This window comes from Vombatus ursinus, unplaced genomic scaffold (assembly GCF_900497805.2).
Source record: "Vombatus ursinus unplaced genomic scaffold, bare-nosed wombat genome assembly UNPS02014778.1, whole genome shotgun sequence".
Classification (NCBI taxonomy): domain Eukaryota; kingdom Metazoa; phylum Chordata; class Mammalia; order Diprotodontia; family Vombatidae; genus Vombatus; species Vombatus ursinus.
This window is the reverse complement of record NW_020954556.1, coordinates 11891294-11916314: the sequence shown is the minus strand read 5'-3', so window position 1 is coordinate 11916314 and position 25021 is coordinate 11891294.

The following is a 25021-nucleotide window of genomic DNA, read 5'->3' as shown; positions in this document are numbered from 1 at the left end:
TGACGAGATATGAAGAATAATCCCTCTCCCTCCCCATAATTCTTGAGTTTCCAAACAAATGAAGTGATAAATAAATAAATAAAAGAAATGGAATTGAATTTCAATTGGAATTAGATTGAATTGAAATCAGTCTTGGCAAGGACTCAATGCAAGGCTACAGAAAGAGAGGACCTGAATTTGAATTGCAGCTACATCACTGAATATATAAACTTGGGCAAGTCAATTAATCTCTCTGGGCCTTAGTTTCCTCATCTGTAAAATAAAGGAATAGGAATAGATGCCTTTTAAGGTCTTTTCTAGCACTAGATCTGCTCTAATTCCATTGCACATAAAACATAGATCTTTTCAACAGCATCCCCAATGTGATGCAAAAGGACCAAAAATGAAATATGGTAACTGTTAGATAGAGGTGATGGATTAAGGGTGTGGAATGAGATATGACTTTTTTGCCTATAGTTATTAGGGGAATTTGTTTCTCTTGCCTATACGTATTTATTAAAGGAACTTTTCTTTCCTTTTCTTCAGTGGGGTGGATTGTGAGAGGAAATAAATTTCTGTTCAATTTTTTTTTTTTAAATAGAGAGATGGAGGGATCACACATATGAAATGGTGCATGCACTTTCAGATGAGGTCACTGCATTATGAATTTTCCTTAACTATTTTACCTTGTTAAAAGAGAGCTCTCAGGAAGTAGGAATAATCTCTAAAAGTGTGGAGGGTAAACACGAAACACATCAAAAGAACAAAATGACCAAAAAAAAAAATAAAAACAAAACATTAGACTCGGAGTCAGAACATCTGGCTTCAGTTCCAGTTGTTACTTAGCTGTGTGACCTTAGCCAAGTCCTTTCATCTCTCTCTGTTTCAGCTCTTTTATCTGTAAAATGAAAATGTTGAACTTAATAATTGAGTCCCTTCCAGCTCTGATATTCTTTATTCCGTGGTCATCCAGAATCCTGTTGGAGAATACGAGTGACAGTAAATATATAACTTTCCAAGGAATCCCATTCCACTCTCACACATGAATAACTGATAAGATTTTTTTTGCATCTATTTAATTGAAATTTGTCTCCCTTGGTTTTCCACCATTGGTCCTAGCAAGCCCCATCTCTCTTCCACATAGGAATAATTTGAATATTTGCGAACAATGATCATTTCTACCCTGAGTTATCTCCTCTTCGGTCTAAAAATCTGCATTTTTCTACAAGTGATCCTTATGTGTCAGGGCATGAGTCCCCTCACTATTCTGTAATATTCTGTTCTAGTTTATCAATATGCTAAAATGTGGCATTCAGAACCAGACACAATGTTCTAGGCGTGACATGACTAGAACATAAAATAGTGGAATTACATCTTACTATGTGCTGACAAGCTCAAATACAAACGGGGACCAGTAATCCACACATAAGTATCCTTGCAGGCCGCATTCTTGGTTTTAAAATGTAATGTTATTTATGTTTTATTGTGTTTTTATTAATTTTGTTTAAGTATTTCCCAATTATATATTAATCTGGTTCAGGCTTCACTCAGAACTGTTGTAGGTCCACAGTTCCTATGTTTGACATCTCTATTTTAGACGTTGTTGTTAAGTTACATCCAACTTTTTGTGACCTCGTTTGGTGTTTTCTTCACAAAGATACTGAAGTAGTTTGCTATTTCCTTATCCATCTCATTTTAAAGATGCAAACAGGGTTAAGTGACTTACCCAAGGTCACACAGCTCATATGTGTCTGAGGCTGGATTTGAACTCAGGAAGATGAGTCTTGCTGCTTCCAAGCCCAGTGTTCTATCTACTGCAACAACTAGCTGCCATGCTTCTAACCCTGGATTTCATTCTTTTTTTTAGTTCTATTTCACACTGGTGACTAACTAATACTAAACAATCCATGTAAAATCAAAGCTCATTTTCTCATGAACCTTTTGCTAAATACATACACCTAATCAGACAACCAGTCAATCAGCCTTTGTTAAGCACCTACAATGTTCCAGGCGCTGCACTAAGAACCAGGGGTAGAAAACAGTCAAAAACCAAACAATCCACACTCTCAAGGATCTCACAGTCTAACAGATCATGGTCTGATCCCTTATGGCTGTACAGATGTGTTCTCTACTTCTGTAATTGACTACAATTGATACAAGTACAACACTTTACATTAATCTCTATTCAAGTTCCTCTTTCTCCATACAGTCTTACTACAATGCATCACTATGGCATGGAAATGACCATGGGCTCTTGAAGATTACATTAGCAATGTCTAAGCTCCAGAAGGTTTTACCACATTGAAACAGCATTGAATGTTGCCATGCTATAGGAGCTTGAAGGTTTACAAATTGCTTTTCAAAGGCAATCTCATTTGACTCTTACAGCCATCTTGTGAGGTAGGTGCTGTTATTATCTTTATTTTATAGATGAGGAAACTAAGTCTGGGAGAGTTTAAGTGACTTGTCCAAAATCTCATAGCTCGCTCTGTATACCCTCCTTCTACCTTCTATTTTTCCTCTTATTTCCCCTTTTTTCTCTTCCTTCTCTTCCTCCTCTACCTCTTCTTTATTTTCAGCTAAGTATAGCTCATAAAGCATTAGACTTGGATTCAGAAAGACCTAGGTTTTGATTATTGCACCACAACTTATTAGCTGTGTGAATATGGGCTACAGGTACTTTATCTATACTTTATCTCTGGGCCTCAGGTACTTTATCTATAAAATGAAGGCGCTGAACTGACTCATCTCCAAGGTCCCTTCCAGCTTTAAATCCGTGAGCCTCTCTGAGTCTTAGTTTCCCTATCTGTAAAATAGGAATAATAATATTCTCCCTACTTCATAGAGATTAAGTGAGGATCAAAACTGAAAACAAATGTAAGTTCTAATAACCAAAATACATTGTATAGTTATTATGGATAATATTCAAATACCAGGACCCTTAACATCCTCTTAATAGATATTTAACTAGTCTATAAGCATTTTGTCTCTTTTATTTCTTAATCCTGAACCATTTTTCCTCTTTACTCCTTTCCCTCTTGTTTTGAAGTTCCTACATGTATTCCTATGTTGACTTAATTTATAGAATCTTAAAAAGTTCTTCATACATTTCTCTGCCTCTTTATCATCTATTACAGATATTTTACAATCTATAAAACACAAATTATAAAATGTTATTCATATAAATTATTGTTATCTTCATTGAAAGAGGACATTATTTTTATAGGTGCAGTTTGTTCAGCAAGCCAATAGTACCCAAAGTGTGTGTATGTGTATACACATATATATGTATGTAGTGCGTGTATGTGTGTAGATAGGTTTACATATCTATACACATACATATGTATTTTATATATGTATACTCAAAGTAGATATATATGTGTATATATACATATTTGATTTATACATATCTATGTATATGTATGTAGAAACACACTTTCCAATCAAGGATGTGATAATAATATTTTAAGATCTAGTTTTCTTTTCCCTGAAAGAACACCCAAAGCAAAAATGTTTTACCATTATATCAAATGTCTAAAACATGTGGCATTTGTATAATCAATATATTTTGCATTATTTGGGAGTGTTAGGGTATGTGTAAGAACTAGAGGAGTCTAGCATTATTGGCATTGATATGGTTGACTTTGGGGATTTTAATTAATTTGGATCTATCACATGCAACAGAGGAATTACCATCTTATGATTTCCAACAACCAGAGGTGAAAAAAAATCTCAAGATCATAAGTTTTAGAATTTGAAAGGACTTTAGAAGAAAATCAGCAATTCAAGAAACATTTATTAAATGCCTGGGGATACACTAGAATCTTCCTCAATAAATAGACAGGTAAAACAAGAACCCTGACTCTCCCTGCTATTATTTGATATAGTTCTGGAAATGCTAAGCAATAACAATAAGAAAGGAAAAAGAAATTAAAAGTATAAAGATAGGCCAAGAAGAAATAAAACTATCCCTGTTTACTGCTGAATGACATGATGCTTTATTTAAGAGGTCCTAGGGAATCAACAAAGAAACTCAGATAATCTGTAGTTTCAGCAAAGTTTCAACCTACAAAAATTGACATCGTTTTTATATAATAATGAAAAAAAATTCAAGAGGCAACAATGGAAAAGGAAATCTCATTCAAAATAACTACAAGATTTAACAAATATTAAGCACCTACTATATACATGTATATATATGCAATATATGTATACATCTATACCTATTTCACTGTGGGCAGTTCTTGGTCACAAAGATGAAAAATGGCATAATTTCTGATTTTATACTTTACAATCTCTTATTGGGATTGGAGCTTATACACTTTGACATTTGAGACATGTACACATATAATTACAATACAATGGAAAAAAATAAGATTTAGTGCATAGGAGAGAGCAAAGAAAGTGCCCTGAGAGATTCAGGGCAGTGTAGAGCATGTCTGGGAAGGAGGATACACAGAAAATTTCATGCAGAAGATATTGTATGGGCTGGGTCTTGGAATGAGGGGAAGGTCAAAAGGTTTATTTCATGCAAAATGAAGAATACATTCTAGGGGTGGGCAATGCCTACACAAAGACAGTGGCAGAGAAGGGCAAAACAAAATAATGAAATGGAATTCTTGTCATCTAATTTGTGTGACACATGGGTAATGGGAATGGGAATGGGAACACTATAAAAATGAGATGGAAAAGGAAATTGGAATAAGATCATAGAAGACAATGAACACTAGAGTAAGAAGTTCCTATTTTATTTCACAATCAGCAAAGGATGACTGAAGATTTGTGAGTAGAGAAGCAATGTGTTGAGACCTGTGCATTAGAAAGACTAATTTGGCAGCTTTGTGGAGATTGCATCGGAGAGAAGAGAGACTGGAAGCAAAAAGATAGTGTAAGCAAGCTGTGATAAGGACCTGGCTTATGGTAACACTGATTGGAGTACAAAGAAGTGAAAGAATGAAGAATTTAGAAGAATCAATAAGAGTTGGCAACTGATGAGATGTGAGGGCAAAGGAGTGGGGAAAAGTTTGGATGACCCTGGAGATTCCTTCCAGCTCTGTATCGATAATCTTGTTTTATAATCTATGCCTGAGTAAGTAGAAAGATAGAAGTCCCATAAGCACATATAAGGAACTTAGGATAAAGGACAAGATTGGGGGGCAAGAAAAGTTGAGTTGGAAGTATCAACAGGATGCTCAGATGAAGACATCCCGCAGGACACATTGTACTAGCACTCAAGGGCTAGATATATAGATGTGGGAGTGGCCTGAATATAGGTGATACCGAAGTGTATAAAATTGCTAAGAAGTGAAGCTATGAAAGATCACAATAATAAAAATAATAGCTGTTATTTTATAGTCCTTTTTGTTAAAGCTCTTTACATGTGATATCTCATTTCATTCTCAAAGAAACCCTGGGAGGTAGGTGTTATTATTTCTCCATTTTATAAATGAGAAAACTGAGGCACAGGGAGAGTAAGGGACTTGCCCAGGACCATACAGGCATTAGATATCTGAAGAAGGATTTGAACTCATTGCTTCCTGACTCCAAGTTTAGTACTTTATGTACTGCAAGACCTAGCTGCTTCAGATAATTGATAATGAAATAGAAGAGTCATGTTTAGGGTTTGGAAGAAGGAAGAATCTGCAAAAGGAATCAAAAGGTCACCAGAAGTAGGAGGAGAAGGCGGATAGAGAATTGTCAGAAAAGAAAAAGGAATTGAAGTTATGAAAGAGGAGAAGGTAATTGAGAGTGACAATGCTAGAGAAAAGTCAGTTGGTGATCAAATATCATTAGGTGATTGGTAAACTTACAGAGAGCAGTTTCACCATACTGGAGACAGAAGTCAGGTACCATAGAGAGCCTTGAAGTTCAAGAGAGATTGAAGAAATGGGGCAGCTAAGTGCCATAGTGGTTAGAGCTCCAGTCTTGGAGTCAGGAGGACTTGAGTTCAAATCCGGCCTCAGACACTTGACACTTACTGGAAGTGTGACCCTGGGCAAGACACATAACCACATAATCCCTGATTGCCTCACCAAGAGAGAGAGAAAGAGAGAGAGAGACAGAGAGAGAGACAGAAAGAAAGAGAAAGAGAGAGAGAAGGAGAGAGAGATTGATTGAGGAAAGTGATGAAAAAGTAGAGGTAGGAAGTATAGAATACTCTTTTTAGAAATATATCAGTGAAAGGCACGGTTATAGTAGTTACACTATTTTTGTTTATGAGAGTAGCAAGGCCAAAGTAGGTTTCTTGTAGGATATGGGAGTCCAGAATATGGAGAAAGCCAGAGAAAGAAAAAATAAAGATGTGTGATTAAAAAAAAGAATGACCAATGGAACAAATTCCAGGACACAACAGATGTCCCTATGTTTTCTGTAAACACCATTTCTTATATCAAGAACACAAGCTAAAAGAATAGCATAGACAACTACCTAAGATAAGTGTCTTCTGGACACTTTGTGTGCAAAGATCAATAATAGAAGAAACAAAAAACCAAAGATAAAAAATGAAGTTTTCTGGTAAGGTTCTCCTCTGTACAAGGGAAGACAATCCAACTCAATTGTCACTTTCCACAATTTTCAAGGTTTCCATGGCCAGTCACTCCTGAACACTGGAAAGACAAAGCATAGAATTTAATCTAATTACTCTAAGTATATGAGCACAATTAGCCAGAAGAAACAACTGTAACTTCATCTGGAGCCCAAAGAGGTAGTTCCTTTAGAAACTAATTTCTAATTCTTAAGAGAATTCCCATGATTCCAAGTTTTCTGAAACTTTCAATTACAAAGTCAGGTTTAATAACCTGGATCTTTAATGTTAGGACATATGAAGAAAGATGCTATTTGCATCCAGAGAAAGAATTGACAAATAAAAATATGTATAAAATGATTTCACATATATATATATGCACACACATGTATATATCTATATATATGTGTGTGTGTATACATACATATATATATACACACATATATACACAAATATATACACATATATTTGAGTCTAATAGTAGCTATCTCTAGGGTGGGGTGAGGGAAGAAAAGAAGGGGAAAAAATTTACATGACAACTTTATTATGTATTTAAAAGGAATAGCAAGTTTTACATAATAGATTTTCAGTTTCATGTGCAATCATCTTTTTAATTATATTGTTATGGAAATGCTTGTTTTATTCTGTAAATTAAAAATAAAATGAAGAAAATTTAAAAAAAGAAAAGAAACATGTTTAAAGTCAAGAAAGGCAGCAGAATAGAGTAAAAAGAAAACTGGAATGGGGAGCTCAGAAGGAATCTGGATTTGAATCCCACTTCTAACACAAAATAACTGTGTGTACATGATAGAATCCTAATAAAACTGCTCCCAGTCCCAATATTCTAACTTCTTATGGGCCTCACAGAACAGTAGGCATGTCCCGATTTAACTACACAATCTGGCTTTAATCACACTATAGGCCCCCAGACTCAATTCAACCACTGTCCTTAGCAAGCCACTGTCCCCCAAACTAAGTATAGCCACTGCGTCTAGCTAGCTGCTGCCCCCAGATCCAATTCACATATTTGGACAGGTATGTTCCTATACTCAAACACAATCATATCATCCATTTAGCCTAAGACAGGGCCACAATACCTAACTATCCATCTTGACCAGACAGAACCACAATACCTAGCCAATAAGAAAGCAGCACAACTAGATGTTTGACCACTGAACCATAGAAGGGAACCTTCCCCATTACTTAATCCCTTAACAAACCCCTCCTGCCCTTTTAATATTCATACATTCTGTTGTGTAAGCAACATCATTACATTATAAAGTTGCCTTCATTGTCTTACTAAGTTGCTGGTTCCTCTTGGAAACTGGCCTTCCTCTGAGGGGCGTCAATTCTCGATAAATGCCTGTACCTGGGTTAGAGGTGGTCTGACTCTGAATTCTTTGAGACAGTGCCACCACAACACACCATGAAACCACAACATACATAGGTAAGACACTTCTCAATGTCTCAGTTTCCTCATCTTTAAAATAAGGAAAATTATAGGTTTAGCACATATCTCAAAGAAGTTTGGAGAGAATTAAATGAGACAGTGCATGCAAAATGATCTGTGAATATTCAAATGCTATGTTTCAGTTGTAATTTTCTCTAAGGAAGTCAGCTTTAGTCCAGATGCTGAAATTAGATTTGTAAAAGTTATAGTATAGTCATTGTTAGAGCCTGGGACACAGCTATTTTATTGGATAGGAGATCAGAAGAAAACTCTCCTTCCCCCAGCATCTGGCATGATGAGAGATAAAAATACCTACAGATATATAAATGAATACTTGAATGAATCAGTTCATTAAGTGTTTAATGTTTATTAAGTGTTAAGTTCTAGAGATATAAATACAAAAGTGAAGATAGCCCCTGCCCTCAAGGAGCTTATATTTTAATGGGGGAGCTAATACATGTAAGTGAATAGTGGAGAGGCATTTTCTTTTGGAAAATTACAGGGACGGTGAGTGGAACTACAGGGCAGTAGATTAACATAACATTCCTAGTAGCAATGAAAGTATTGACTTAATTATGGTTTCAGAACCAGGCAGTTTCAAGAAGCAGGAAGTGAGGAAAGTACAAATATGGTGGTCAGCAACTGGTGAGATGATAACCAACAGGTAAAGTGAAAGATACCTTCAGCTTGCTTTAGATGTAGTGAGTAATGAGAGGTACTCACTAAAATTGGGGCCTCAGGTTGCTAGCTCGGAAAATAAAAGGATTAAGAACTTTAGGGTATGGTTTCTGATCTGAGCAAAAAGAAAGCTGACACAAGAAGGCTAGGAAAGAGAATTGGTCACCTTATAGGGACTCCTACAGAACAACAGCAGGAAAAATAATTCATAGTGCAAAGAAACTAAAGAGAGGAGTTGGAAGGATACACATTTGTTATTGTCCCTGAGTATAATAGTGAAGGGGGAAATGGGAAACAGTGGAAATATAGACCAGTATAGGAGATAAGTTCTCTTAGGTGCCCTAATCATACTGTGAAACTGAGTGATGGGAAAACAAGCAAAACAACAACTCAACCAAGTACAGGGTGTCACTGTTAATTCTTTCCAAATGGAAGAAATTGAGAGCATCTGATACCATGTCAAAGTGTTGGTTAATGCTAGTGATCTTGAAACTAGACTGGGTCATTCTGAAGGTTCCAGATCAAAGTCAGGGATAGTATATTATACAGAATCACAGATTATTAGAGTTAGAGGGAACCTATTTCAGAGAGTCTGTCTTGACTAGAAATGGAGCTCATCATACCATTCCCTTCATTTTTGGCCATTTGTGGAAGGAATACTAAGGACACTATCTTTCCATGACTCCAGCTCCTAGACATCACATAAGAGTTATTCTAAAAGCCTTATGAGAAACATGTCATTTCTTCCTACTTTGTAATACTACATGATTTTCATCATTACTGTGAACTAAATTCAACAAATACTTACTAAATCCCAACTCCTAGATTCATAAGTAAATCAGGCTCACTGGGAATTTGCCCCAAATATTGAATTTATAGAATGTCTGAAGCACTTAAAAGCTTTCACTACCAAAAGAGAAAATTTAAAAAATGAAAATAAAAATAAAGATTAGCACCTAATTAACAAAAATAATTAATTAAAATAAGAAGCTACCAGTTGGCTTGGGTAAACCTTTCCTCTGCTCCACCTTCTACACCCTTCCCACTCCAAAGCTGACTCTCATTTAAGCAAGTGTCCTAGGATCAGCTTCTCTTTCCATAGGGCAGTGATCCACCTCTACCCAACTAAGAGTGAATAACATATTATTTGCCCCAGGTTTGGTTTGTGAATATATCTACCTTCGATGTAAAAACACTGGCAAATATTTTACAAATCCAAGTGTTCCTAGAGCAAAGATAAAGCCTCTGAGACAAACTTATTCAGAGAGAGAGAGAGAGAGAGAGAGAGAGAGAGAGAGCGCAATTCACAGGTGTAGCCTTGAATTTCTTCCCATCATTTCTATTCCCCTGGGTGGTTAGGAGGCAAGTTTTCATCAGTATTCAAGCAACCTTGGTGGTTATCAATATGGTTCACATTTCAGGAGCTTAAACTCTCCTGGTTCTGTTTTCCTGACAGCTTTATGTAGGGAGCTATAAAGTTTTTCAAAGCAGTTCATCAGTCTAGCACTAGCAACTCAGCAATGTCCACTCAAGGAAGAGAGATAGCTAAATGGGTTTAACCGTTTTGATCCAGGGCCAAAGAAGTTTCTGAGTCACTGGGTCCTTGAATCATAATTACATCAACTCTGGAATGGTCATTGGAAAGGATATGTCAATCTATTCCCCTATGGCTCAGGATGAGTGCACCCTTCTAATTTCTTCCCAAGCCAAAATATTCCACTCTGGCCGTAATCTCCCCTTATATATTGTCTCTCTTTATTAGAAAGTAATATCCTTATGGGCAGAGTCAGCTCTCCCTTTTCTATTTGTATACCCAGCTTAGTCCCATGCTTAACATGAGTACTTAATTTTTTTTTAATTCATTCATTCACCCAAACTGAGTAAATATTGGGTCCAGTGTTCCCAGTTGTGGGTCAGAGTATGGGCTGATATATCTATAACACTGCCTTTTCAGAGCTGGTGGTAGATTTTCCTCCTGAAAGCCATAAAACCAAAGAATCTAATTTATTAAAGTCGATATGGAAGTGAAAAGCAACTAAATTTAAAATCTTTTAAATTTAATCTTTTAAAAGATTAAAATGACCTCTTCTTAAAATTAAGCAGAAGAAACATGAAACTTTTTTGATAAATATAACAAATAGATCTCTCCACCTGCCAAGCCCAGTTTCATAGAGGGGCAGATACAACGAAGGAAGAATAGCAGTCAAGTAGTTCATGGGAAACTAAATTCAAGATAAAGGTAAGCCACAAAAGACACAATTTCATGAATGACTACATTCAACAGAGACTCAATCAGCAAGGTGAACCAGTAATAATAATAACAGACAACAACTATATGTAGCTTTAATGTTTGCAGCGTGCTGTACAAGTTTGATATCATTTTGTCTTCACAAACACCCTGTGACATAGGTGTTACTATTATACCCATTTTATAGGTGAGGAAAAAAGCATTCAACTTTTGGAAAGAATTGGAAGGAAGATTATCATTAAAAAACATTTAGTTACGATTGTGATGGATATTACTGTGCTATAAGAAATGACAAGCAGTATTATTTCAGAAAAACCTGTAAAGAATTACATGCACTGATGCAAAATGAAGTGAGCAGTATACAGCAATATTATGTGATGAAGAACTGTGAATAACTTAGCTATTCTCAGCAGTACAATGATCCAAGACAATCCCAAGGGATTAATGATGAAGCATACTATCCACCTCCAGAGAAAAAAACTGATTCTGTCTGAAACACAGACTGAAACATGCTATTTTTCATTTTCTTTCATTCTTTTTTTTTTGTCTTCTTATAAAAAATGACTAACATGGAAATGTTTCACATGATTGCACATGTATAACCTATATCACATTGTTTACTGTCTCAGGGAAGGAGGGAGGGAGGAATAGAATTTCGGAACTCAAAACTTTTAAAAAATGTTAAAAATTGTTTTAACATGTAATTGAGGAAAAATAAAACATGTTAAAATTTTTAAAAAATAATAATTATCGAAAAGACAGTGTAATGATCAGAATAGCTCTATCAGAAAGAAATATGATGGATTAATCTCATTCCATTTTAAGGCAGAATAACTCAGCTGGTAGATCAGGGAAAGTTCATAGACACAATGTATTAGAATTCACACATGCATACAAAATTCAGTCATATGCTTCTTTGTAGATAAGATAGAGTGATATGGCCTAGATCAGACATGTCAAATGTGAGGTCGACCAATCCCAGTTCTCAAGTGCTGCTCAAACCAGATTAAAATGTAATTAGGAAATATTTAATAAAAAAAATAAAAATATAATAGAGTATAGCTAATGTTAATATATGGTTTTCTAAGTTAATAGGCAGTCCACAGGGATCCTTATGTACAGTTTAGTGGTCTTTTTTATCTGAGTTTGACATCATCGGTGTAGATGATTGTACAGTTAGAATTATAAACTGGATAAAAAACCATACCCAAAGAGTATTCAATGTCAGCTTGAACAAAGGTTTCTAGCAGAATGGTCTCAGTAGCTGCCCTTGGACAGAAGCTGTTCAATGGTTTTTTCAATGTTTTTCATGAAGTCATCAAAGACATGCTTGTCAAATTTGCAGATGACTAGAAATTGGGCAGAGTAGCTAACATGCTGAATGACTCAGGATTGAAAAATGTTTTGACAGACTAAAATATTGGACCAAATTAAATAAGATGACATTTAACTGAGATGAAGATAAGGTTCTACAGGTTTTGTTTATTTTATTTTTTCAAGTAAACTTTGCAAGTGTAGAATAGAGGAGTCCTGATAAGACAAAAGTGCTATGAAAATGATCTGAAAATTTTTGTAGTCTCCAAATTCAATATGAGTCAATAACTTTTTTTCATAGCAAATTTTTTAAAAGCTAATTTTATTCTCTCAATCAATCATCAAGCTTTTTTAAAGCACCTTCTATATGTCAGGCACCTTGCTTGATGATTGTTTTTAGAGAAAACACTAGTAAGGCTGGATTTGAAATCAGGTGCTCCTAATTTCACTCTATCCACTGTACCACCCACCTACCCCACACAAATATATAAATAATGCACGTATGCTCATAGGTCCTGGACCCATTCTCCCAACCCTCACTTACACTGGCAGGATAAGTACCCAGATTTTGGTTACCTCATCTCTCCTCAAGTTTCTAGGTATAATTAGTGGGGATTATAGGGTAGCTTGTTTATACTGTTATTCTTGATCTCTTATACAATGCGTTCCTCCCATATCAATTATAAGTTAATGTCTCCAATATAATTTAACTAATTAACAACAATTAGCTTGTACCAAAAAAGGTAGCTAGGTGGTACACTAGGCTTGAGTTAGGAAGACCTGGGCTCAAATCTGTTGCAAAACACTTCCTAGCTGTGTGACCCTGGGCAAGTCACTTAATCTTGTTTGCCTCAGTTTCCTCTTCTATAAAATGAGTTGGATGAGGAAATGGGAAACCATCCCAGTATCTTTGCCAAAAACAAATGGGGTCATGAGGAGCTGAACAACTGAACAGCAACAACAAGGTTGTGCAAAAGAGATACTTGCTGACAAGGAATAGCAAGGACAAATGTACACCATCTCAAAAAAAAAAAAAAAAAAAAGGAATACACTCTCTGCCTTAGTCCCTGGGGAAAGCAGACTCAAACTTAAAGTGATTGCTGCAAAACATTTTCCCTACCAAGTTCACTTCTGGGTATAGATAATGGACGAGGCATTCCCTTGCTTGCAGAAACCAGGAATCTTGACTGTCAAGTTGATTCACTGCTAGGCAAAGATACCCTCTCTGTGAGGAGGTGGGGAGGAGCCACTGTGGGAGGCTCGAAGACAAAAGAGGTTTGAAATAATCATTATGGAGAGTAGGACAGAGAATCAATTAGGGAGGGTGACAAGAATTGCCTTGATGTAGAGAGGGCCCAGCTGAGATCAGATTATATAAATTTATAGTGAAACTAGACTTAGCTCTGTTCAGCTGTGTGCATGCAGGAGCACAGGAGGCAGATGGTGAGAATAGTTTAAGACTGGGGTTTGATAAGCTATAAACATCACTATGACAAGAGAGCGAAGGATTCCAGAATATAGTGTAGTGTCCAACTGGTTTACCCAGGGATTGAGATAGGGAATGGAGGAGAGTGTCTCCCAGAGCAAAGGTCATGACTTTGAAAAGTACTGATGGTGGCAAGGATTTCAAGTAACCCTGAGAATGAAGAGTAAGTTTAGGAGGAGTAAGGCACAGAAAGAGGTGAAATTATAGATTATCTTTGGATAATGGAATTTCAGAGTTCTTGGTCATAGAAGTGTAATACTTGTGTGTATCGATTAGGATGATTCTTCCAGATGAGGTGGAATAGCACAGTATGTCATGGAAATTTAGTAGATTAAGAAACTATGAGGGGTAGGGTATTTGAGGGAGTATCAACATATATGGTGATGTTCTCTAATGTGAAAGCAGGAGCTCTTCACTGAGAGATGCAGAAAGAAGTAGGTATATTACAGTACATTGTGTTGTTGATTTCTTTCCGATTCTGTGACCCCATGTGGGGTTTTCTTGGCAAAGATACTAGAGTGGTTTGTCATTTCCTTCTCATTTTACAGATGAGGAAACTGAGGCCAACAGTGTTAAGTGACTTGCCTGGGGTCACACAACTTGTGAGTGCCTGGGGCCTGATTTGAATTCGTGAAGAGGAGTCTTCCTGACACCAGGCCTGATAGAGATCCACTGTGCCATAAGTTAGATTACACCCAGAATACCTTTTTCAATTGTGGGCACCAAATATTAGGAAGGACACTGAAAATCTAGGGGATGTCACAAAAACACTAAGAGAATTCAAGGCCATGCCCACTTGAAGGAATTAGAAAAGAGAATACTTAGGGGAGCTATGAGAGTGGTCTGCAAGTATTTGAAGAGCTGTCATGTGGAAAGTTAACTGTATTCTACTTAGACCTACAGAGCAAAACTAGGAGCAGTAAATGGAAGTAAAAAACAAGGATCAGAGTTTTATATGAGAAACCTTCCTAATAACTAGAAGTGTCCAAAAGCAGAATGTTCTGCCTCAGGGTCTTTGAGTTCACTCTCACTTTCAACAAACAGAGACTAAATATTATTTAGACCAAGATTTTCTTGGTCAGGTTGTACTCGGTGACTTTGAGGTCCCTCCCAAATCTGAGATTCTATGAAACATTTAAAAGTATATTATTTCTTATCCTTATGGATTAGTGAAGGATGAATAAGAAATGCAGAAAAAAGACAAAAGGCAAGGAAATGAAAGAGCCTTATTAACAAAGTGGTAGCAATTCAGACCATTTTACGATGTTATAGAGTTATAACCTGTTCTTCACTTGTTTTGGGACTCAGGTTTTTGTTTTTTTTTTTACCTCTGGCTCACAATTCTTTCAATTGCAAATTTGTTGATTAATCATTTTTTCAGCATATTCAAACTGGCTTTAACTCATTCTTAAACATCCAGAGGCTTTGTTCTGCATGAGATACCCATATCAGTCAATAGGTGAAGGAGAGGTCAAGGATAATTCTCCAGGCAAAGTGTCAATGACCAACGTATTATTCCAAAGGGAAACTGTAAACTTAATTTGGCTCTCAAGGCTACATGTCGAACTCATGTAATTCTACTAACCATCTTCCTTTTGCATGAGGGCCATTCAAAGTTTTGTAGTTACAAAGCTGAAAGGTAGACAGAAGTTAAATCTAGAAGGGACCTAAGAGAACATCTAATCACTTCCCAACCTCATTTTTTTTAGAGAAGAATATTTTTTTTTGTTTTTGGCAATTGGGGTTAAGTGACTTGCCCAGGGTCTCACAGCTAGTAAGTGTCAAGTGTTTGGTCTGAGACCAGATTTGAACTCAGGTCCTCCTGCTTCAGGGCCGGTGCTCTATCCACTGAGCCACCTAGCTGCCCCTAGAAGGATAAGTTTTTGATAGCAAGATGTTACCTTGGCTTGCCTAAAGTCAAATAGTAAGAGTTAAAGGTAGTTTAAAGCCAGGTCCTCCAACTCCAGAATGTGGTATTTTATTATTTTCTGTACCATATTGCCTTGACAGGCCTCAAACCCATCAGTAAGTTAGGTCGATGTCTATTCCAAGTATGCAAAGACTTCCCCCTGCGGAATGGGCGGATGAGAACAATTTGTTCCAATGGCCGTGATGGTGACTGAAGTAGTCACTATGGAATGCTTAGAGCCTGGTCAGACATCAAGAATACCAAGGTTGTCCACTGCATCCTAAGTCATCACCAGTCCTGGTGACTTTTGTCTCGCCACTAGACTTCAATGACTCAGGAAGGAGTGAGGCTGATGACTTTGGGCAACTGTGCCTCACTTAAATCTAATTCCTAGACAAATCAAAACAACACCCAAGAGTGTTATTGGTCATCTTTGAAAATGAAGGGTGAACAACAACAATAATAATTGCCTTAACTTTAAATAAATAAATAAATAATAAAAACAATCATTATTTTATAACTATATTTTGAAAATGAGTTTCTATATTATATGTATATTAAGATTCATATAATACATAAGTCGGTTTTAGTCATACTCCGTTTCCTCACTGATTTATCTCTCAGAATAATGAAACAAATTTCAAGGCACTTTAGGAGTCTGAAGACACTCAAAACCATAGCTCCCAAGCTCTCATAAACATTTAGGTTGTTTTTTTCTTTTTCTCTCCACCGGTCAGTCAGAGCACCCAATTAGTCCAAAGTAAAGTCTTTTAAGGCAAGAACATATATATCAGCGGCAAAACTCTGCTATTTTATTGCTTATTTTTGCTTTAGTTTTTTATCCAAAAAAAAAACAAAACAAATTTTTTTTTGCTATCTCCCTCCAATTATTTGTATGACTTGCTCTATACTGCTGAAATGCCATCCAAAATGATCCTATTATTTTCAATTCTAGCATCAAGGTATAAAGGTAGCTGGATCTCTTTTGAAGCAGTCACCCACAATGGCAAGCATTGTTTAGGGGACCCTTGTGCACACTCCTCATGGGCAATAAGAAAGTTATGTAGTAGGTAGAAAAGCATAAGATCAATATACCAAGAAGAAAATAACGTCTTCAGAACTATTAAAACTAGTAATTGTTTAGCAATTTTTTTCCTTTGCTTTGTTTGAATTTAGTACAATGCAACATTAGATAGTACAGAAGAACAGCAACATTTTAAAACGAAAAGATTGCTTTAGCCTAAGAGGCTAAAGACGTTTTTCTTTTCATAAATAATAGTTAAAAAAAAAAGGTGAATCAGTAAATACCATTTCTCTCAAATAAAATTGGAGAAATATAAAACTATCGAATAATTAAAAAAAAAAGCACTCAAAACAAACTTTCTCTGTTCCACAGAAGCTAATAGTAGAATCAAGACTGGAGATTTTTGACTGTAGGCCTAAAAGAAATAAAAAGTAACTTGCAATAGTATACAACTAGGTTTTTGTAGTCATTGCTCAATATGGAATAAATCACAAAAATTCCCAGAATCATAGCTTAACAGGGAAACCAGCTTTGGATTTAACTGTCATTTGGCATTAGCCCTTTCTTCTGAGCCTGTCTTTTGTCCAGACCCAGTTAGGGGGCTAATTCTTGTTTGAATCAAATTTGTAAAATGAGTCAAGATTGATACTTAACAATGCTACTTCTACAATACTTCTTGCTCAGGATTCACACCCTCTAAGTGCGTCAGCATGAACTTACCCTGTTAAGGAGGTAAGAAAGTTTAGTCACTTCTATCTACATATTTCCATTGCAACTCTTGGAATATAAATATTTGTCCAGGAAAAAAAAAAAGGTAATTTAATGTGAGGGACTGTCTGATGTTGGCAGCTACTAGGTTGGGCGCTGTGGCAAGAGTAGGGTAAGATCTGGGTATTTTGGAAGTCGAGGCAGGGGCTGTGGTAGGCGGAGTCGTGGTGAACTGGGATGGGCTGGGTACGGAGAAGCCCTGAGGCAGTGGGCAGTGCTATGTGAGATAAGCTGGGTGCAAGGAAGTAGCCGGAGCTTGAGCTCCTGAGGCAAGGGGCAGTGCCACATGGGAGTGGGACGGCAGAGGACTGAGTTCCCTTTGCTTGGTCCCCTCCCTATATGCAACGTCATCCCCAGATGCCTCTTGTGACCTTCCTGACTTCCTGGGTCCCTTTGTGCAGCACTGACCCCAGTCTCCTCCTCCCAGTATTCTGAGTCTGACTTCCTAGGTCACGTACTCTGTCTATGCGCTAATCCCAGATGCCTCCTCCCTGTATCCGGTCCTAGCCTCCTACGTCACTCCCTCCCCCTTGGTGTGCTAAACTCAGACAGCCCCTTCCGGTATCTGACCCCACAATCATTGGCTAGTAAGCGGGCTGGGGAGGAGGGGCTAGGTAGGTATTTAGGAACAAGCGTGGTCAGATCACGCTCTCTGCTGGCTCCTGTTCTGTTGCTCTGGCCTTGCTGCTTGGGCTTGCTATGATGGCTTGCTGTGACGGCCTCTGAATAAAGCTCTGGTGTTGGCACCTCCCGATGGCTCATCTCTGTGTGTTTATCCGGTTGAGTACTGAAGTCTAGGAAGTGAGTATGACTCTGGTAGCGTGCTCCTTATAGGAGGAGAGGGTACCGGCGTGTGGCCGGCAGAAGGTCGGCGTGTGGCCAGTACAATTTAAAGCTCCATACAGTACCACAAAGTGTTATGTAAATATAAGCTATTATTATGATTTTAAAAGGTTGTTTTGAATATTTGCTCCATTATTTAAAGTTCTGCTGATTTCATTTCAAGAACTGTGCCCTTAGCAACCTAGTTCTGATTGGGGAGATTCACCTTGTCTTGTCCAATTCTAGGCCTCCTTATTAAATCTTAACTATTTCTAAAGCACTGCACCTACACTCTGGCTTTCTTCCTCATCCCCTTTTCACCTGAACCTGGATTCTGTGCCTAGGACACTGGACTCTGATTAGTGAACTGTCTTATCAGAATCCAGGCCTTCACATCACTTCCTAACCATTTCTAAAACATGCTACCACCTTGGTTTGTTGTTAGGTCCTCATTATGGACTTTCTTCTCCCATTAGAACAAGTTCCTTGAACACAATATCCTTTCTTACTTGCTTATATTTGTATCCCTTGCATTTATCATAGTAGTTGGCACATAATAATCACTTAACATATGCTTTTTCCTCCATTCATTCATTCATTTCAGTGGATATTTTCTCCATTGAAGACAATTGTAAGTGCTTATGACCTAGTAGGTACTTTTTCTATGTTGCTGTAGATAAGGAGATCATCAGCTGGTGGCTAACCTTACTTAACTGGACTGATTCTTAGAAAGCATATATACCATGAGCAATGGACAGGGAGGTAGACAAACACAACTGGGGCCACCTGAGGGGAGAAACCTTCCATCCTCTGAGTCAGGGAAGAGAACTTTTCAACAACATTGCTGCTACCATTCAGTTGAGTCTGATAGACAAGAATGAAGTGCAAGGTTCGGAGTAAGATGCTAGAGATACAAAGGCAAAGATGATGTAATCCCTGGCCTCAAGGACTTTGCATCCTCCTGGAAAGAAATAACATGCACACTGAGACAACAATTCAGAGTTGGGAAACTGTGGGAATCAGTAAAGGCCTCATAGATGAAGCAGAACCTGCCATGAGCTTTGATGAGATTCTAGAGGACAGAGGTGAGAAAGGTATGCATAAGAAATATGGACATTTATTGAGTAGGGCAGTGATATGGTCACTGAGCTTAGGGGAAATCACTTTTGCAGCAGTAAGGAGAACAGAATGGAGTGGCAAGGGACTTGAGACAGGGAAACCAATTAGTGGGACATTATAATAGAGAAGATGATGGCCTGTACCTTTGTACATAATATAATACATTATATAGTATAATAGGTAGATAAAGGGAGAGAAAAGGTAGTGACATGGTTAGAGTTATGCGTTAGCAACATCAACTTGGTAGCTGTGGGAAGGAGAGATTGTAGAGAGAAAAGACTGGAAGTAGGGAAACCAAGTAAGCATGAGCGGCATGAGTGCATGATTACTCAGCTGGCTCATTGCTGTGACATTTACATTTCAGTTTGCATGCAAAAGTGCTGGAAGTGAATAGCCCAGTCAATCTTTCAGTAGCTTGGCTGAAGTGGTCTGCCATTCCTTTCTACATCCCTCAGCATTTGCTCTATGCGGTCCTGGATGCTAATGCTCCGGGAAAGAGTCTATATGGCGTTCCTCCGCCTGTGACAGGACAAAGGCATATGAATCTGCAGTCAAGTTTTACACACAATTCTTGAACAGAATAAATCAAACAAGTGATGATGATATGTACTACAGATCTAGGCTATATCCATGGAGTTGATCCTTGGTGACAATTCAGTCTCATATCCTTTCAAATGTTATATTCTCTCTTTAATAAATAGCCCAGGTACCATCTTCATATCTTCACATCTCGGGGTCATATCTCAACACTACTTTGTACTTAATAATGTGTATATTTGTATTCACTTGATGCTTTTGATATATATGTACTCAAATATATGTTCTTATATATAATATATACATACTTGTTATATTCTCCATTAGAAATTAAACTCCTTATGAGCAGAAACTGTTCATATATCTGTATATACATAGTTGTACGGGGCAGCTAGTTGTCACAATGAATAGAGTACCAGGGTTGGAGTCAGGAATACTCATCTTTGTGAGTTCAATTCTGGCTTCAAGACACACACAGGTGTGTGACCCTGGGCAAGTCATTTAACACTGTTTGCCTCAGTTTTCTCATGTGCAAAATGAACTGGAGAAGGAAATGACAAACCACTCTACTATGTTTGCCAAGAAAACTCCAAATAGGGTGACAAAGAGTCAGACATGACTGAAACGAGTGAACAACAATAACATATACATGTATGTAGTACACATATACATGCACACATGTACATATATGGATGCACACATATATGTAACATGCATGTGTATACATAATATACACATGTATTTATTATTATGGTGTACTGTAATATACTACTAGCATATAGGCTCATTGTGGATAGAGATTGCTTCATTTGTTAAATTCTTTGTATTTCCAGCACACAGAACAGTGCCTGGCACATGGTAGGCTCTTAATGCACATTGGCTGATTAATGGATAACATGGTACATACAGATTATCACCAGCCCATACTTTAAGCTATTTAGGGACTCAAAGGGCCTTCCAGAGCACATATTTTGCAAGCAGAGCCTTCAAGAACTCAGTGATACTTCCACACAATGATGAAACATCAGAATAAGATTTTGGGAAAGGACTTGGGAATACAGGATAACAAGAACTAAGGAAGGACTTTTTTATAGCTGAAATGCTGATCATAAAGAAAATTATGAGTCAGAATCAGGTGATTCCTTTCTCTCATCAGAACACATGTATCTCTTCCACAAGTTAATCTTTCTCCCATTCAGAGTTTTGTGAAACTAGCATACATCTATGTTAGCATTGATGATCCAGTATGGTCCGCCCACTATGCAATCTCCTGTTCCCTAGCCCACCTGTTTGGGATGAGTCATCATTCAGAGTACAAATCTCTTATCTTCTTTTCCTGGTGATTCTTAGTTGTAAGAGGGGAAAGAAAAAGAAAGAAAGAAAGAAAAACATAGGAGCTTAGATAAATTTGCAAGATGGGATCTTTATTTTGTCCAAAGTGGCTACACTGTCAATCAACGGTGAGTCCAGAAATAGTCAGGAAACAGAGTTGAAATAAGTGGCCCACCTCCATGCTGCCAAATAAAATCTTAGGCTATTTCAAAAACATGAGCTATTTGACGACTGAAAGCAGTAGTGGAGGGGGTAAGGGAGAGGGGACACTGGCAAGGGGAAGGGAAGCCCTGAAGATAAATCATTTCAATTCAACCATTTTTTACTACAAACAAGACACAATGGTAGGCAATGAGAACACAAAGACAAAAAAAAAGGGAAACTACACCTGCCCTCAAGATTTCATATTCTAATAGAGAAAAGGTTGAAAAATGTGTGAATATAATTAAATATAAAATAATTTGAAGGAGAATATACTAACAGTTTGGGGGATCAGGAAAGAAGGTTATTATCATTAAAGCAGTACTTGGATTAAACCTTAAAGAAAGATAAGGATTCTTAAAGTCAGAGACAAAGAAGAACTAAATTCTAGACATTGAGGAAAACTGGGAACTGAATTCTAACTTCTTTTATGAATGGAGGACCTACTGTGTGAATGTAGAAGAAAAGGACAGGACTGCTAGAAGTCCAGTTTGGCTGGAAAATTGAGTCCATGATAATAATATGGAAGCATCTTGGTTCAGTTGGAAGAATGCAGGTATTGTAGTCAGAGGCCTGGGTTCCAATGACATCTCTGCTGCTTAATAACTGTGTGATCTAGGGCTAATCACTTAATCTCTCCAATGCTCAATTTCCTCTTACGTAAAATGTGGGGGTTGGACAAGATAACTTCTAAGTTCTCTTCCAGTTTTAAATCTACAAAATTACATTCTATGAAATAAACCTAGAAAGGCAAGTGGAATCTAGATTATGAAAGAATTATTAAGTGCTGGGGGTGAAGAGTTTGCATTTTATCATTTCATCCTAGGCATAGACAGACACCTAATGCTATCGACTAGGGGAGGGACATGATCAGATGTGTCATTGCACTTTATGGAGTATAGACTGGAGAGGCAAGAGAATAGAAGCATAAAATGAAAACAGGAAGAACAATGAGAGGGAATTGTGGGTTAGATTTGAAGTTAAAAGACTTGAGTTCAAATTTTAGTTGTGATTCTTGCGATATGCTATTTAATCTTATTGGCCCTTTCATCTATAAAATGAGGGGTTTGGATTTCAAAATATGTAAGAGCCATTCTACCTCCAGATATATGGCAATAGTCTTAACAAAAAGTGATTAGGGCTAATTAATAATAATTTTAATAATAATCATTTTGTTTTTAGGTCAATGGCAGAGGAAGCTGGGGTGATTCTATCTTTCTTAGTCCTTTAAATTCATAAGATCCATTTCTCTCCATCCATTTTCTTTCAGTGCTCTGGTGGCTCTATAATGGCAACAATATGGGAACCACCTCTAACGATGCTCATTGAAACCCATCCCTGCCCATTCATGCTTTGGACCTCTATTTCCTCTCTTCTATGTGCCAAAGCCATGATGATGGCCTTCCCTGCAGCCCTTGACATTGTGGGACATAGCAATGAAATAGGCAGGTAACATCAAATAAGATTAAATCTAACAGGGACAAATGTAAAGTCTTACCTAAGGAAAAAACAAACAAACAAAAACAGATTCCTAAATACAAAATGGCAGAGGCATGAGCAAATAGCTATTTGTATGCAAAAGATTGAGAGTTTCTAGTGGACTAGCACTGCAACATCGGTTATCCCTTACTCTCACTGGGAGACCAGCCCATTCTTAATTTTCTTCATGCATTTCTCCAATGATACTGGTTACAATGATTCACCTGCATAATTCCCTATTTCAAGTCTGTTCAACTTGCTGATTACACTTACCATTCAGCTGTTCATTGCCCTCGTAGAGAAGCTGGATGTTGCTCAACTTTAGTTTTTTCAGATAATTTACTACTCCATGACTTACAATCCTGCAACGTTATATGAAGAATGTGAGGCTAAAAACATGGTCTTTGTTTCCAGGAGAAGCTTGGGACCTTTTAAAGACTGCATATTCCTAGAGTGATTGTGGGATGTTATCCTTTTCCTATTCAGTTCTGGGCCCATTATCTCTTTGCTATATTTGTCTGAAATATATGCACTTGATGGACTAGCTCTATGAACTGTCAATCCAACTGCATATTATATTCTGGATAATAGAAATTTTCATTCACTTGTGTTTTTGAGATGTGAATAATCAAATCAAATTCTTTTGAGAGATTTTGGATTTCATGTAGGATACTCTGCATTGTTCTGGGGCCTGATGCCATCAACACAACATTCAAAAAGATGAGCATCTGGAGGACTTTACCAACCATAGGGAATTCCTTTTTGATTTGGACTCTGCACTGGATCCTCTCCATCACATTGGCACACAATTTCGGTGAGCATATGTCTCCTTTTATGTTTCACTTGATATTAATTATCAGAAAAGTACTTTGGGGAGTTTTAGGCAGGCTGCAACATGGTACAGTGGAACTAGATTAGGAGTCATTGAACCTAGGTTCAAATCTTGTCTCTGTAACTTATTACTTGGATGGCCTTTGTCAAATCACTTTCCCTCTTCAGATCTCAGTATTTTCATCTGCAAAATGAGATGATTATATTAAATAATCTCTAAGATGTCTTCCATCTGTAAATCTTTATTTCTATCCCAATGTAAACATTTCCTTTTAAAGCTCTAAGTTCTCAACCATTCCTATTCTGGTCATTTATCTTGTCTGAGATGACTCAATTGATCTTTTAAAAGATCTAAATAGCACTATTAGGAGCTATAGACTTATTTAGTTAGTTTATTGTTGTTGTAGTTCAGTCATGTCTGACTTTCTGTGACCCCATTTAGGGTTTTTTTTGCAAAGATGCTGAAATGGTTTGCCTTTTCCTTCTCCAGTTCATTTTACAGATAAAGAAACTGAGGCAAACAAGGCTAAATGACTGCCCAGTCACACAGCTAGTAAGTGTCTGAAACCAGATTTGAACTTGGAAAGATGAGTCTTCCAGACTTCAGGCCCAGCACTCTATCCACTACGCCACCTAACTGCCCCATTTACTTAATAAGCTTAGAAAATTCCTGAATTTGTTTTTAAGATGAGGAATATGCTTCTGAAAGCATTTGAGAGGTAGGCTTAAATAATTTTAATGTCTTTCCAGAGTTACTTTCTAGAAAGCAGATGTTGCCTTAAACCATATATTCTGTATGGCAAGGTTGAAAAAATACTATGTGAAGAGACAGAGGACTTGCACTTTAATCCTGAATCTAGTATTGATCACTTGAATAACCTAAGACAAGTCACTTAACCTGGTGAAGCCTCAGTTCCTTCTTTTATAATATGAAGAATTTGGATGAGATTATCTCTAAAATCCCTTCCCACTCTAGATTCTATATTGAAAGTCCTTATTGTCTCCATGAAGTTATATCAGGCATATTTAATTTATGCTTAAAATATTTTGGATATTATCAGTCTATAGCTCTCATTTATGTATCACATTATGGATGCAAAGTACTTTATGTACATAATTTTAGCTGATCCCCATGACAATCCTATTTGGTAGGTATCATTATCTCCATGTTACAGATAAGGAACGCAGAGCTCAAAATGGTAAGATGATCAAAGTGTAATCATTAATGGCATAGCATCAAATTGGAAAGAGGTCGCCAATAGAATGCCCCAGGGAGCCATACTTTGCCTTCTGCTGTTTAATATTTCTTTTGAAGATCTGG